Genomic DNA, 11,629 nt, shown 5'->3' with positions numbered 1-11,629 from the left:
CACTGACTCTGACTGGGGTGCAGTCCTATACACACTGACTCTCACTGGGGTACGAGTCCCACATGCACTGACTCTCACTGGGGTACAGTCCCACACAAAATGGCTCTCACTGGGTTACAGTCTCACACACACTGACTCTCACTGAGGTACAATCCCATACACACTGACTCTCACTGGGGTACAGTCCCACACACACACACTGACTCTCATTGGGGTACAGTCCCACACACACTGACTCTCACTGGGTTGCATTCTCACACACACTGACGCTCACTGGGGTACAGTCCCACACGCACACTGACTCTCACTGGAGTACAGTCTCACACACCCACTGACTCTCACTGGGCTACTGTCCCACACATACACAGACTCTCACTGGAGTACAGTCTCACACACCCACTGACTCTCACTGGGGTACTGTCCCACACATACACAGACTCTCACTGGAGTACAGTCTTACACACCCACTGACTCTCACTGGGGTACTGTCCCACACATACTGACTCTCATTGGGTTACAGTCTCACACACACTGACTCTCACTGGGGTACAATCCCATCCACACTGACTCTCACTGGGGTACAGTCCCACACACTCACTGACTCTCACTGGAGTTACAGTTCCACACACACTGACTCTCACTGGGGTACAGTCCCCTCGACACACTGACTCTCACTGGGTTACAGTCCCACATTCACTGACTCTCACTGGGGTACAGCCCCACACACACTGACTCTCACTGGGTTGCAGTGTCACACACACTGACCATCACTGGGGTACAGTCCCACACACACTGACTCTCACTGGGTTGCAGTGTCACACACACGGACCCTCACTGGGGTACAGTCCCACACAGACTGACCCTCACTGGGGTACAGTTCCCCCCACACATTTACTCTCACAGGGGTACAGTCCCACACACACACACTGACTCTCACTGGGGTACAGTCCCCCCCACACACTGACTCTCACTGGGGTACAGTCGCACACACACACTGACTCTCACTGGGGTACAGTCCCACCCATACTGACTCTCACTGGGGTACAGTCCCCTCCACACACTGATTCTCACTGGGGTACAGTCCCACTCACACTGACGCTCACTGGGTTACAGTCTCGCACACACTGACTCTCACTGGGTGACAGTCTCACACACACTGACTCTCACTGGGATACAGCCCCACACACACTGACTCTCACTGGGTTGCAGTGTCACAAACACTGACTCTCACTGGGGTACATTCCCACACACACTGACTCTCACTGGGTTACAGTCTCACAAACATTGACTCTCACTGGGGTACAGTTCCCCCCACACATTGACTCTCACTGGGGGACAGTCCCACACACACTGACTCTCACTGGGTTACAGTCCCACATTCACTGACTCTCACTGGGGTACAGTTCCCCCCACACATTTACTCTCACTGGGGTACAGCCTCACACACACTGACTCTCACTGAGTTGCAGTGTCACACACACTGACCCTCACTGGGGTACAGTCCCACACACACTGCCTCTCACTGGGGTACAGTTCCCCCCACACATTGACTCTCACTGGGGGACAGTCCCACACACACTGACTCTCACTGGGGTACAGTCCCCTCGACACACTGACTCTCACTGGGTTGCAGTGTCACACACACTAACCCTCACGGGGGTACAGTCCCACACACACTGACTCTCACTGGGGTACAGTTCCCCCCACACATTTACTCTCACTGGGGTACAGCCCCACACACACTGACTCTCACTGGGTTGCAGTGTCACACACACTGACCCTCACTGGGGTACAGTCCCACACACACTGACTCTCACTGGGGTACAGTTCCCCCCACACATTTACTCTCAGTGGGGTACAGTCCCACACACACACACTGACTCTCACTGGGTTACAGTCCCCCCCACACACTGACTCTCACTGGGTTACAGTCTCAAACACACTGACTCTCACTGGGGTACAGTCCCACTCACACTGACTCTCACTGGGTTACAGTCTCGCACACACTGACTCTCACTGGGTTACAGTCTCGCACACACTGACTCTCACTGGGTTACAGTCTCGCACACACTGACTCTCACTGGGTTACAGTCTCACACACACTGACCCTCACTGGGGTACAGTCCACCCCCACACACCAACTCTCACTGGGTTACAGTCTCAAACACACTGACTCTCACTGGCGTACAGTCCCCCCACACACTGAATCTCACTGGAGTACAGTCCCACACACACTGACTCTCACTGGGTTACTATCTCACACAAACTGACTGTCACTGGGTTACAGACTCACAGACACTGACTCTCACTGGGGTACAGTGCCACATACACTGCTTCTTACTGTGGTACTAGTCCCATACACACTGACTCTCACTGGGGTACAGTGTCACACATAATGACTCTCACTGGGGTACAGGTCCCACACACACACACTGACTCCCACTGGGGTACAGTCTCACACATACTGACTCTCACTGGGGTACAGTCCTACACACACTGACTCTCACTGGGGTTCAGTCTCACACACACTGACTCTCACTGGGTTACAGTCTCACACACTGACCCTCACTGGGTTACAGTCCCACATTCACTGATTCTTACTGGGGTACAATCCCCCCAACACTCTGACTCTCACTGGATTACAGTCTCACACACACTGATGCTCACTGGGTTACAGTCTCACACACACTGACCCTCACTGGAGTTCAGTCTCACACACACTGACTCTCACGGGGTTACAGTCTCACACACACTGACCCTCACTGGCGTACAGTCCCACACACACTGTCTCTCACTGGGTTACAGTCTCACACACACTGACTCTCACTGGGGTACAATCCCATCCACACTGACTCTCACTGGGGTACAGTCCCACACACTCACTGACTCTCACTGGAGTTACAGTTCCACACACACTGACTCTCACTGGGGTACAGTCCCCTCGACACACTGACTCTCACTGGGTTACAGTCCCACATTCACTGACTCTCACTGGGGTACAGCCCCACACACACTGACTCTCACTGGGTTGCAGTGTCACACACACTGACCATCACTGGGGTACAGTCCCACACACACTGACTCTCACTGGGTTGCAGTGTCACACACACTGACCCTCACTGGGGTACAGTCCCACACAGACTGACCCTCACTGGGGTACAGTTCCCCCCACACATTTACTCTCACAGGGGTACAGTCCCACACACACACACTGACTCTCACTGGGGTACAGTCCCCCCCACACACTGACTCTCACTGGGGTACAGTCGCACACACACACTGACTCTCACTGGGGTACAGTCCCACCCATACTGACTCTCACTGGGGTACAGTCCCCTCCACACACTGATTCTCACTGGGGTACAGTCCCACTCACACTGACGCTCACTGGGTTACAGTCTCGCACACACTGACTCTCACTGGGTGACAGTCTCACACACACTGACTCTCACTGGGATACAGCCCCACACACACTGACTCTCACTGGGTTGCAGTGTCACAAACACTGACTCTCACTGGGGTACATTCCCACACACACTGACTCTCACTGGGTTACAGTCTCACAAACATTGACTCTCACTGGGGTACAGTTCCCCCCACACATTGACTCTCACTGGGGGACAGTCCCACACACACTGACTCTCACTGGGTTACAGTCCCACATTCACTGACTCTCACTGGGGTACAGTTCCCCCCACACATTTACTCTCACTGGGGTACAGCCTCACACACACTGACTCTCACTGAGTTGCAGTGTCACACACACTGACCCTCACTGGGGTACAGTCCCACACACACTGCCTCTCACTGGGGTACAGTTCCCCCCACACATTGACTCTCACTGGGGGACAGTCCCACACACACTGACTCTCACTGGGGTACAGTCCCCTCGACACACTGACTCTCACTGGGTTGCAGTGTCACACACACTAACCCTCACGGGGGTACAGTCCCACACACACTGACTCTCACTGGGGTACAGTTCCCCCCACACATTTACTCTCACTGGGGTACAGCCCCACACACACTGACTCTCACTGGGTTGCAGTGTCACACACACTGACCCTCACTGGGGTACAGTCCCACACACACTGACTCTCACTGGGGTACAGTTCCCCCCACACATTTACTCTCAGTGGGGTACAGTCCCACACACACACACTGACTCTCACTGGGTTACAGTCCCCCCCACACACTGACTCTCACTGGGTTACAGTCTCAAACACACTGACTCTCACTGGGGTACAGTCCCACTCACACTGACTCTCACTGGGTTACAGTCTCGCACACACTGACTCTCACTGGGTTACAGTCTCGCACACACTGACTCTCACTGGGTTACAGTCTCGCACACACTGACTCTCACTGGGTTACAGTCTCACACACACTGACCCTCACTGGGGTACAGTCCACCCCCACACACCAACTCTCACTGGGTTACAGTCTCAAACACACTGACTCTCACTGGCGTACAGTCCCCCCACACACTGAATCTCACTGGAGTACAGTCCCACACACACTGACTCTCACTGGGTTACTATCTCACACAAACTGACTGTCACTGGGTTACAGACTCACAGACACTGACTCTCACTGGGGTACAGTGCCACATACACTGCTTCTTACTGTGGTACTAGTCCCATACACACTGACTCTCACTGGGGTACAGTGTCACACATAATGACTCTCACTGGGGTACAGGTCCCACACACACACACTGACTCCCACTGGGGTACAGTCTCACACATACTGACTCTCACTGGGGTACAGTCCTACACACACTGACTCTCACTGGGGTTCAGTCTCACACACACTGACTCTCACTGGGTTACAGTCTCACACACTGACCCTCACTGGGTTACAGTCCCACATTCACTGATTCTTACTGGGGTACAATCCCCCCAACACACTGACTCTCACTGGATTACAGTCTCACACACACTGATGCTCACTGGGTTACAGTCTCACACACACTGACCCTCACTGGAGTTCAGTCTCACACACACTGACTCTCACGGGGTTACAGTCTCACACACACTGACCCTCACTGGCGTACAGTCCCACACACACTGTCTCTCACTGGGTTACAGTCTCACACACACTGACTCTCACTGGGGTACAGTCCACGCCCACACACTGACTCTCACTGGGGTACAGTCCCACACACACACTGACTCTCACTGGATTACAGTCCCACACACACACTGACTCTCACTGGATTACAGTCTCACACACACTGACTCTCACTGGAATACAGTCCCCCCCACACACTGACTCTCACTGGGGTACAGTCCCACACATACACTGACTCTCACTGGAGTACAGTCCCCCCCACACACTGACTCTCACTGGGGTACAATCCCACTCACACACACTGACTCTCACTGGGGTACTGTCCCACACACACACTGACTCTCACTGGGGTACAGTCCCACACACACTGACTCTCACTGGGTTGCATTCTCACACACACTGACTCTCACTTGGGTACAGTCTCACACACACTGACTACCACTGGGGTCCAGATCCACACACACTGACTCTCACTGAGATGCAGTCCTACACACACTGACTCACACTGGGGTCCAGTCCCACACACACTGACTCTCACTGGGGTGCAGTCCTACACACACTGACTCTCACTGGGGTACGAGTCCCACACACACTGAATCTCACTGGGATACGAGTCCCACATGCACTGACTCTCACTAGGGTACAGTCCCACACAAAACGGCTCTCACTGGGTTACAGTCTCACACACACTGACTCTCACTGAGGTACAATCCCATACACACTGACTCTCACTGGGGTACAGTCCCACACACACACACTGACTCTCACTGGGGTACAGTCCCACACACACTGACTCTCACTGGGTTGCATTCTCACACACACTGACTCTCACTGGAATACAGTCCCCCCCACACACTGACTCTCACTGGGGTACAGTCCCACACATACACTGACTCTCACTGGAGTACAGTCCCCCCCACACACTGACTCTCACTGGGGTACAGTCCCACACATACACTGACTCTCACTGGAGTACAGTCTCACACACACTGACTCTCAGTGGGTTACAGTCACACACAAATTGACTCTCATTGGGGTCCAGTCCCCCCCCACACCCCACACACTGAGTCTCTCTGGGGTACAGTCCCACACACACTGACTCTCACCTGGGTACAGTCTCACACACATTGACTCTCACTGGGGTACAGTCCCACACACACTGACTCTCACCTGGGTACTGTCCCACACACACTGACTCTCACTGGGGTACAGTCCCGCACACACTGACTCTCACTGGGGTACAGTCCCACACACACTGACTCTCAGTGGAATACAATCCCCCCCCACACACTGACTCTCACTGGGGAACAGTGTCACACACACACTGACTCTCACTGGGGTACAGTCCCACACACACTGACTCTCACTGGGGTACAGTCCTACACACACTGACTCTCATTGGGGTACAGTCCCACACACACTGACTCTCAGTGGAATACAATCCCCCCCCACACACTGACTCTCACTGGGGAACAGTGTCACACACACACTGACTCTCACTGGGTTGCATTCTCACACTCATACTGACTCTCACTGGGGTACAGTCTCACACACACTGACTACCACTGGGGTACAGTCCCACACACACTGACTCTCAGTGGAATACAATCCCCCCCCACACACTGACTCTCACTGGATTACAGTCTCACACACACTGACTCTCACTGGGGTACAATCCCATCCACACTGACTCTCACTGGGGTACAGTCCCACACACTCACTGACTCTCACTGGAGTTACAGTTCCACACACACTGACTCTCACTGGGGTACAGTCCCCTCGACACACTGACTCTCACTGGGTTACAGTCCCACATTCACTGACTCTCACTGGGGTACAGCCCCACACACACTGACTCTCACTGGGTTGCAGTGTCACACACACTGACCATCACTGGGGTACAGTCCCACACACACTGACTCTCACTGGGTTGCAGTGTCACACACACTGACCCTCACTGGGGTACAGTCCCACACAGACTGACCCTCACTGGGGTACAGTTCCCCCCACACATTTACTCTCACAGGGGTACAGTCCCACACACACACACTGACTCTCACTGGGGTACAGTCCCCCCCACACACTGACTCTCACTGGGGTACAGTCGCACACACACACTGACTCTCACTGGGGTACAGTCCCACCCATACTGACTCTCACTGGGGTACAGTCCCCTCCACACACTGATTCTCACTGGGGTACAGTCCCACTCACACTGACGCTCACTGGGTTACAGTCTCGCACACACTGACTCTCACTGGGTGACAGTCTCACACACACTGACTCTCACTGGGATACAGCCCCACACACACACTGACTCTCACTGGGGTACAGTCCCACCCATACTGACTCTCACTGGGGTACAGTCCCCTCCACACACTGATTCTCACTGGGGTACAGTCCCACTCACACTGACGCTCACTGGGTTACAGTCTCGCACACACTGACTCTCACTGGGTGACAGTCTCACACACACTGACTCTCACTGGGATACAGCCCCACACACACTGACTCTCACTGGGTTGCAGTGTCACAAACACTGACTCTCACTGGGGTACATTCCCACACACACTGACTCTCACTGGGTTACAGTCTCACAAACATTGACTCTCACTGGGGTACAGTTCCCCCCACACATTGACTCTCACTGGGGGACAGTCCCACACACACTGACTCTCACTGGGTTACAGTCCCACATTCACTGACTCTCACTGGGGTACAGTTCCCCCCACACATTTACTCTCACTGGGGTACAGCCTCACACACACTGACTCTCACTGAGTTGCAGTGTCACACACACTGACCCTCACTGGGGTACAGTCCCACACACACTGCCTCTCACTGGGGTACAGTTCCCCCCACACATTGACTCTCACTGGGGGACAGTCCCACACACACTGACTCTCACTGGGGTACAGTCCCCTCGACACACTGACTCTCACTGGGTTGCAGTGTCACACACACTAACCCTCACGGGGGTACAGTCCCACACACACTGACTCTCACTGGGGTACAGTTCCCCCCACACATTTACTCTCACTGGGGTACAGCCCCACACACACTGACTCTCACTGGGTTGCAGTGTCACACACACTGACCCTCACTGGGGTACAGTCCCACACACACTGACTCTCACTGGGGTACAGTTCCCCCCACACATTTACTCTCAGTGGGGTACAGTCCCACACACACACACTGACTCTCACTGGGTTACAGTCCCCCCCACACACTGACTCTCACTGGGTTACAGTCTCAAACACACTGACTCTCACTGGGGTACAGTCCCACTCACACTGACTCTCACTGGGTTACAGTCTCGCACACACTGACTCTCACTGGGTTACAGTCTCGCACACACTGACTCTCACTGGGTTACAGTCTCACACACACTGACCCTCACTGGGGTACAGTCCACCCCCACACACCAACTCTCACTGGGTTACAGTCTCAAACACACTGACTCTCACTGGCGTACAGTCCCCCCACACACTGAATCTCACTGGAGTACAGTCCCACACACACTGACTCTCACTGGGTTACTATCTCACACAAACTGACTGTCACTGGGTTACAGACTCACAGACACTGACTCTCACTGGGGTACAGTGCCACATACACTGCTTCTTACTGTGGTACTAGTCCCATACACACTGACTCTCACTGGGGTACAGTGTCACACATAATGACTCTCACTGGGGTACAGGTCCCACACACACACACTGACTCCCACTGGGGTACAGTCTCACACATACTGACTCTCACTGGGGTACAGTCCTACACACACTGACTCTCACTGGGGTTCAGTCTCACACACACTGACTCTCACTGGGTTACAGTCTCACACACTGACCCTCACTGGGTTACAGTCCCACATTCACTGATTCTTACTGGGGTACAATCCCCCCAACACACTGACTCTCACTGGATTACAGTCTCACACACACTGATGCTCACTGGGTTACAGTCTCACACACACTGACCCTCACTGGAGTTCAGTCTCACACACACTGACTCTCACGGGGTTACAGTCTCACACACACTGACCCTCACTGGCGTACAGTCCCACACACACTGTCTCTCACTGGGTTACAGTCTCACACACACTGACTCTCACTGGGGTACAGTCCCACACACACACACACTGACTCTCACTGGGGTACAGTCCACGCCCACACACTGACTCTCACTGGGGTACAGTCCCACACACACACTGACTCTCACTGGATTACAGTCTCACACACACTGACTCTCACTGGGGTACAATCCCATACACACTGACTCTCACTGGGGTACAATCCCACTCACACACACTGACTCTCACTGGGGTACTGTCCCACACACACACTGACTCTCACTGGGGTACAGTCCCACACACACTGACTCTCACTGGGTTGCATTCTCACACACACTGACTCTCACTTGGGTACAGTCTCACACACACTGACTACCACTGGGGTCCAGATCCACACACACTGACTCTCACTGAGATGCAGTCCTACACACACTGACTCACACTGGGGTCCAGTCCCACACACACTGACTCTCACTGGGGTGCAGTCCTACACACACTGACTCTCACTGGGGTACGAGTCCCACACACACTGAATCTCACTGGGATACGAGTCCCACATGCACTGACTCTCACTAGGGTACAGTCCCACACAAAACGGCTCTCACTGGGTTACAGTCTCACACACACTGACTCTCACTGAGGTACAATCCCATACACACTGACTCTCACTGGGGTACAGTCCCACACACACACACTGACTCTCACTGGGGTACAGTCCCACACACACTGACTCTCACTGGGTTGCATTCTCACACACACTGACTCTCACTGGAATACAGTCCCCCCCACACACTGACTCTCACTGGGGTACAGTCCCACACATACACTGACTCTCACTGGAGTACAGTCCCCCCCACACACTGACTCTCACTGGGGTATAGTCCCACACATACACTGACTCTCACTGGAGTACAGTCTCACACACACTGACTCTCAGTGGGTTACAGTCACACACAAATTGACTCTCATTGGGGTCCAGTCCCCCCCCACACCCCACACACTGAGTCTCTCTGGGGTACAGTCCCACACACACTGACTCTCACCTGGGTACAGTCTCACACACATTGACTCTCACTGGGGTACAGTCCCACACACACTGACTCTCACCTGGGTACTGTCCCACACACACTGACTCTCACTGGGGTACAGTCCCACACACACTGACTCTCACTGGGGTACAGTCCCACACACACTGACTCTCAGTGGAATACAATCCCCCCCCACACACTGACTCTCACTGGGGAACAGTGTCACACACACACTGACTCTCACTGGGGTACAGTCCCACACACACTGACTCTCACTGGGGTACAGTCCTACACACACTGACTCTCACTGGGGTACAGTCCCACACACACTGACTCTCAGTGGAATACAATCCCCCCCCACACACTGACTCTCACTGGGGAACAGTGTCACACACACACTGACTCTCACTGGGTTGCATTCTCACACTCATACTGACTCTCACTGGGGTACAGTCTCACACACACTGACTACCACTGGGGTACAGTCCCACACACACTGACTCTCAGTGGAATACAATCCCCCCCCACACACTGACTCTCACTGGATTACAGTCTCACACACACTGACTCTCACTGGGGTACAATCCCATCCACACTGACTCTCACTGGGGTACAGTCCCACACACTCACTGACTCTCACTGGAGTTACAGTTCCACACACACTGACTCTCACTGGGGTACAGTCCCCTCGACACACTGACTCTCACTGGGTTACAGTCCCACATTCACTGACTCTCACTGGGGTACAGCCCCACACACACTGACTCTCACTGGGTTGCAGTGTCACACACACTGACCATCACTGGGGTACAGTCCCACACACACTGACTCTCACTGGGTTGCAGTGTCACACACACTGACCCTCACTGGGGTACAGTCCCACACAGACTGACCCTCACTGGGGTACAGTTCCCCCCACACATTTACTCTCACAGGGGTACAGTCCCACACACACACACTGACTCTCACTGGGGTACAGTCCCCCCCACACACTGACTCTCACTGGGGTACAGTCGCACACACACACTGACTCTCACTGGGGTACAGTCCCACCCATACTGACTCTCACTGGGGTACAGTCCCCTCCACACACTGATTCTCACTGGGGTACAGTCCCACTCACACTGACGCTCACTGGGTTACAGTCTCGCACACACTGACTCTCACTGGGTGACAGTCTCACACACACTGACTCTCACTGGGATACAGCCCCACACACACTGACTCTCACTGGGTTGCAGTGTCACAAACACTGACTCTCACTGGGGGACAGTCCCACACACACTGACTCTCACTGGGTTACAGTCCCACATTCACTGACTCTCACTGGGGTACAGTTCCCCCCACACATTTACTCTCACTGGGGTACAGCCTCACACACACTGACTCTCACTGAGTTGCAGTGTCACACACACTGACCCTCACTGGGGTACAGTCCCACACACACTGCCTCTCA

At 54.0% G+C, this 11,629-nt stretch overlaps 1 long non-coding RNA gene across 1 annotated transcript; it reads right to left on the bottom strand.

Annotated features, from left to right (window-relative positions):
* Window positions 1–991: 991 nt before the first annotated feature.
* LOC148141529 (uncharacterized) lies at window positions 992–11,231 on the bottom strand. Its single transcript, XR_015752432.1, has 5 exons — window positions 11,197–11,231; window positions 7,384–7,418; window positions 7,188–7,222; window positions 3,277–3,311; window positions 992–1,026 (listed from the first exon to the last, which is right to left on the bottom strand). It is a non-coding gene; the product is annotated as an uncharacterized LOC148141529 (long non-coding RNA).
* Window positions 11,232–11,629: the final 398 nt, after the last annotated feature.

Source organism: Chiloscyllium plagiosum, unplaced genomic scaffold (assembly GCF_037043375.1).
Source record: "Chiloscyllium plagiosum isolate Xiang-an unplaced genomic scaffold, Cpla_swu_hap1 HiC_scaffold_32, whole genome shotgun sequence".
NCBI lineage: Eukaryota > Metazoa > Chordata > Chondrichthyes > Orectolobiformes > Hemiscylliidae > Chiloscyllium > Chiloscyllium plagiosum.
The sequence above is the reverse complement of the archived record's forward strand: the minus strand, read 5'-3'. Positions and strand labels throughout refer to the sequence as shown.